We start from the raw sequence: 6061 nt of genomic DNA, 5'->3' as shown, positions 1-6061 counted from the left end.
CTGCCCTCCTGTCTGCCTATGTCCATCTGCTGCCTCCTGTTTTAGATAGAGATAAGAACAGCCTTTCTACAGCGTGTCTGCACCGTTCATTACAAAATTGATCTTTGTTGGTGAGACTGACTAGTTTCCATAACATCACTCCCTCTTTCCATCTCTCCTTTCCATGGAATATTAGCCATTTTCAAGAAGCAAGCTCAATTCATTTGGAATGCATGTGTGTGTGTATATATGTATTTAAGAACACAGATTATGTGTATATTAGCACACTTATTTCTCTCTGTGCAGACACGTATTCATATATGCAAACAAAGAGTAATTTCACTATAGGAAAAACTGAGTGGTGGTGCATTTTTTTTGGTAACAATTACATAAGCATTTAGTTTTGTTGCAGTAAACTTCTGATACAGCCATGATGGTATCATATCAGTACTATCCGTTTGACTTGAGTGCATTATATACTGTTATAGGCCAACAACAGAACATTGCAGAAAACTGTTCTCCCTCGCTCTGTCTACCACGCACAGGATTTTCAAATACCAGCAGCCCACTCCTGATTTATTAAGGTAATTAACCAGAGAAATAGGGCCACTTACTCTGTTTTAAATACTGCACGCGCATAGCTTTAGATGAAGAAAAAGTTCTGCATTTTATCTTTAAAAAAGGGCGCAACACAACCATGAAGTTTTTAATTAACGACTTTATGACTCCCACAGTTATGGCTATGCATTCCTCAAGCGGAAGCACGGAAGCACATGGCGATCTGTAAGCAGTTTTGCTCCTCTCCCCCTTGAGCTTCAGAAGTCAAATATTTTATGAATCGTATTACAGAATTAACAGTCAGAAAAATGTTTTTCTCAAAAATGTATTGAAAAATTCCAAATTGAATGTAAACAGAATATAAGTAAAAATTCCAAATTTAATAAATACAAAGATACACCAGAGACCTTACTTGGTCCACTTACTCGGAAATATAACTTGAAGCTGAAATGATATACTAACAGAAGGTAACTAACGCTGACACTAAACATATATCACAAGACTAAAACACTAAAACAAGAAAACTGCAACCGAATACTGTACTCAGGCGAATGTTTCACAAGCTTTATATTTTTAAGATTAACACAATATTAGTAGATCTTCCCTTTGAAAGTATTATACATACTTGCTTCTTAGATCCCTGTTCACCCTCTTTTCCTTCCAATGCTATAAGTCTACTACATCTTAAGAGAAACAGTCTTGTAATCGGACTCTCCACTACACACTCATTCTCTCCTCCTTCAACTCCTTCTGCCACTAGACTTACCATCTCAGTTTCTCCATCTGAGCTAATTTTACTTCTCTCATGAGAACTTCAAGTGATTTATTTCAGCAGAGAGCATGCTACAACCTGTACTCTCCCTCTTTTGCTCCTCACCATTTGCAACAAGTCTCTCCTTTTCCTCCCTCTTCCTAGATATGCTTATGTGCTCTTTCCCCACATCTTCCACAACTTCCACACTATTTTCCATCTCACTTGCACCCTTTTCCTCCTTCTTCTCTTCCCCTGAGCTCCGGTCTGGCTCTGCTCCTGCCTGCAATAGCACACACGGGTCTTTTTCAAGCCAGACTTTCTCACAGTTTGCAGCTAGGTAAGTCCTGTCCCTGCCTTAACAAGATACCAAAATTAGGGAGCAACAAACCTGATTACTTCCAAATTTATTTTCTTAGGGCTGGGTAGTGATACTTCTGACATTACCATGCATATGAACATAATTCATATAATTCATGCTACAGGCTACATAACAGCAACCCCGATAGAGGATATAGTCTAAAGTGAGTGGATATGAAGTGCAGTCTCTTACTGAGCATTTCCGAGTAGGACTAGCCTGAAACTAGACCTCTCATTATGAGGAAAATTCTGAAGTATCTCAAAACATTTTTATTTTTAACAATAATAATAATAAATACTTAAATATATTTCCCACAAAACAGCTGCTCCTCAATTTTATTTAGCAAATATCAGAATGAAGACAGTCACAGCCTTCTCAACATGCCCACAGCTTTTTCTAGGATGCTGAGAGGACTAACGAGAGGGATAGTTGCATCCTCTCCTCCTTGGGGAGATTTGTGGAGCCACCTGCAGCCCCTTGCTGCTCACATAGACATCTTCTGAGCCAGGCGGTGGGTTGCGCGTCACCCAGGCAATCTCTGCCTGACCTCCCCCTGGGGTGCTCTCATCTGCTTTTCCCTTTCCTGAGCCTAAAACTCTGCTGAGCCCATAAAGGATTTAGTATGTATTAATTTAAAAGCTTCAGTGTACTGCCTGAAAACAAAGGTTTGATGCTTGGAAAATATATTCCTTTAATTGGTTGGCGGCTGCCCTTCTTAAATATTTATGTACACCCTATTGTGTTCAAGGGCATAAGGGTTAAACCCAAATGAAGCTACTGGCCTTGTACTTGTTTGAGTTCCCTGGAATGTACAACACTCTTGTTGGTTTTAAATAACCTAACAAATTCCAGTTTTAGGTAAATCAAGAATACATTTTCATTCGGCAGTCATGGAAAGTAAATTATTATCAATTGAAGATCACAAGACGGAACAGTAACTGGGACATTGGAGGTCTGAACATGTTTTAAATCCCTTTGCTGTGAAAGATGGAGTAGAAAATAAAAATACAGTTCTCAAATTTTTTAATTAAATTGAGTAAATGTCAACTTGGGGACTGTAATCAGAGACATTACAATTGCAAATGAATACTTGTTTCATTGTTCCAAAGTTGCTTCCTGCACAAAATAACACTTGCGTTATAAAAGGATAAGCTTTATGAAGAGTTCAAGACTTGCCTGTCCTAGATTTACTAAAATATATTATCTGTTGGTTTTTTTGTTCAAAACCAGATACTGTCCAACTGCATAATTTCATAGAATCACAGAATCATTTAGGTTGAAAAAAACTCCTTAAGAACATTGAGTCCAATCGTTAACCTGACACTGCCAAGTCTATCACTAAACTGTGTCCTTAAGCACCACATCTACATGTCTTAAATACCTCCAGGGATGGTGATTCAACCACTTCCCTGGGCAGCCTGTTCTAATGCTTGATAACCCTTTCGGTGAAGAAATTTTTCCTGATATCCGACATAAACCTCCTCTGGTGCAACTTGAGGCCATTTCCTCTTGTCCTATCACTTGTTATTTGGGAGAACAGACTGATCCCTCACCTTGCTACAACCTCCTTTCAGGTAGTTGTAGAGAGCAATAAGGTCTCCTCTCAGCCTCCTTTTCTCCAGCCTAAACAACCTCGGTTCCCTTAGCTTTCTTCAAAAAAGTCTCCAGATCCTTCACCAGCTTCTTTGCCTTTCTTTGGACACACTCCAGCACCTCAATGTCTTTCTCGTAGTGAGAGGCCCAAAACCGAACACAGGATTCAGAGTGCAGCCTCCTCAGTGCCAAGCACAGGGTAGCAATCATTTCCCTGGTCCTGCTGGTCACACCATTTCTGATACAGGCCAGGATGCCGTTGGCCTTCTTAGCCACCTGAGCACACTGCTGGCTCATGTTCAGCTGGTTGTCCACCAACAACCCCTCCAGGTCCTTTTCCACTGGGCAGCTTTCCAGCCACCCCTCCCCAAGCCTGTAGTGCTGTGGGGGGTTCTTGTGACCCAAGGGCAGTACTCGGCACTTTGCCTTGTTGAACCTGACACAACTGGCCTTGGCCCATCTATCCAGCTTGTCCAGGTCCCTCTGAAGAGCCTTCTTACCCTCAGGCAGATCAACACTCCCACCCAGCTTTATGTCATCCACAAACTTGCTGAGGGTGCACTCAATCTCCTCATCCAGATCATTGATAAAGATGTTAAATAGAACTGGCCCCAATACTGAGCCTTGGGGAACACCACTTGTGACCGGCCACCAACTGTATTTAACTCTATCCACCACCACTCTTCAGTCTTGGCCATCCAGCCACTTTTTTACCCAGTCAAGAGTACTACCGTCCAAGCCACCAGCAGCCAGTTTCTCCAGAAGAATGATGTAGAGAATATCTACAGCCTGTTGCTCATCCACTAAGTGGGTCACTTCATCATAGAAGGAGATGAGGTTAGTCATACAGGACCTGCCCTTCCTGAACCCATACTGATGGGGCTTGATACCCTGGTTGTCCTGTGTAAGCCATATGATGGCACTCAACATGATCTGCTTTCATAACCTTCCCTGGCACTGAGGTCAAACTGACAGGCCTGCAGTTCTCCAGATCCTCCTTTCAGCCCTTCTTCTAGATCGATGTCATATTTGCTATCCTCCAGTCCACTAATTTAGCCAGGACTGCTGATCAATGGAAGGTGGTTTGGTGAACACTTTCGCCTGCTCCCTCAGTACTTTTGGGTGGATCCCATCCAGCCCCATAGATTTGTGTGTTCTAAATGGAACAGCAGGTCACTAACCACTTTCTCCTTGGATTACGGTGGCTTCATTCTGCTCCTTGTCCCCATCTTCCAGCTCAAGGGTCTGGGTATCCAGAGGACAACTAGTCTTATTATTAAAGTCTCAGACAAAGAAGGTGTTAAGTACTTCAGCCTTTTCCTCATCCTTTGTCACTGTTTCCCCTTGCATCCAATAAACGATGAAGATTCTCCTTTAGCCCGTTTGCACCTCAAATTTCATCATATAACTGAGGCTGAATAGACGAAACAGCTCAGATTTCTTCCTACAAGGACCTTAATACTGGTTGCCAGAAAACAGTTGGATCTATACAAAGTCTGAAAATCCTCTAGCTCAGGTTGCCAGTGAAATTGATGCGAGCTGCCGGGTCTTGTGAATGCCCTGGACATCAGAAGCTGCTGGGATGAGCCACCTCAGAGAGGTCATAGGTGCAGCTTGCAATCTTATTTTCATCCGTATGCCTGAGTCCCAAAGCACTTCCCACTGTCCCAGTATTTGAATATTTGGAATTCAGTCATACTCTGCAATTTCTATTTGTTTCAACTGAAAGCCACTTTGTCTTACAAGTAAAGCTGGATATCAACAGCATCGTAAACTGATGAAAAAATGTGCAAAATATGGATTCACTAGTCAATACTAGCTTGGCTGTTCAGGCTAATTGTGAAAAGATTTCATCTTGTGTGCTGCACTGAGAAATCAGGCATGGGGTGTGTCCTGAATTTCATATTATTAAATGTATTTCTATATTATTCTATATTTCTATATTATTCTATATGCTGTCCTTTGCATAAACAATTGTTGACCCCATAGGAAGCCAAGGAGTCCATCAAAGGCATAGCCAAAGGGTGTATCGGCCATCCTGAATTTCATTTGCAGGGTAGGAAGGAACCCCAGCTAAGCAGGTTTTCCTAGCTATAGTTCTACTTTAGTTATAAACTTGAGTCTTTATAGAAGGAATTTAAGTTCTTCATCACTAGTAATTGTTCCATTTATATGCTGTATTATGTACCTTTGGCTTTATTATTTTTCAATTAGAAAAAAATCCTAAGAAGATGAAAATTAGAAATGAAAGGTTATCAGTGAAAAATTTTAACATTTCAGTTCCAAGCATTTGCACCATTCTGATCCACTGTAGCCTTCTGTTAGTGATACATCTGTCATTTTGTTGACACCCCTAAACAGCTTTATTCTCTTTTCTAATTAAGAGACAAAGCTGATTATGTCAATCTATGAACTGACATCTAAGTGTTTTTGTTATAATGTAAGAAGCAGTGAATATGACTATTGTCATGCTAAAACAAAAAACTTGGGGATTTTAACTGGAAAACCCAAGATAGCAAATACATAATGGCTAAATTAAAACAGATTCTTCCTATTCATGCAAAATGCACATGTGATTGTATTATATAATTAAATGGAGATACTGTGTGAAAAATTAATTCCCAGTAATAGAAAACATAAAGTAACACTGATACATAATATGCCTGACTAAAATATGTGAGGAGAAATCATCAGATCATAAAATATCTCAAATAAATAAATGACAGACTAAGCCATCAATCCTCAAGGAAAAATTAGCTATTAAATAATCCAAAATGCTTGCAAGTCACGACGTGATTTCAGCTCCTTCCTGCTCCTAA

This window comes from Apaloderma vittatum, unplaced genomic scaffold, assembly GCF_000703405.1.
Source record: "Apaloderma vittatum isolate BGI_N311 unplaced genomic scaffold, ASM70340v1 scaffold21846, whole genome shotgun sequence".
NCBI classification, from domain to species: domain Eukaryota; kingdom Metazoa; phylum Chordata; class Aves; order Trogoniformes; family Trogonidae; genus Apaloderma; species Apaloderma vittatum.
The sequence above is the reverse complement of the archived record's forward strand: the minus strand, read 5'-3'. Positions refer to the sequence as shown.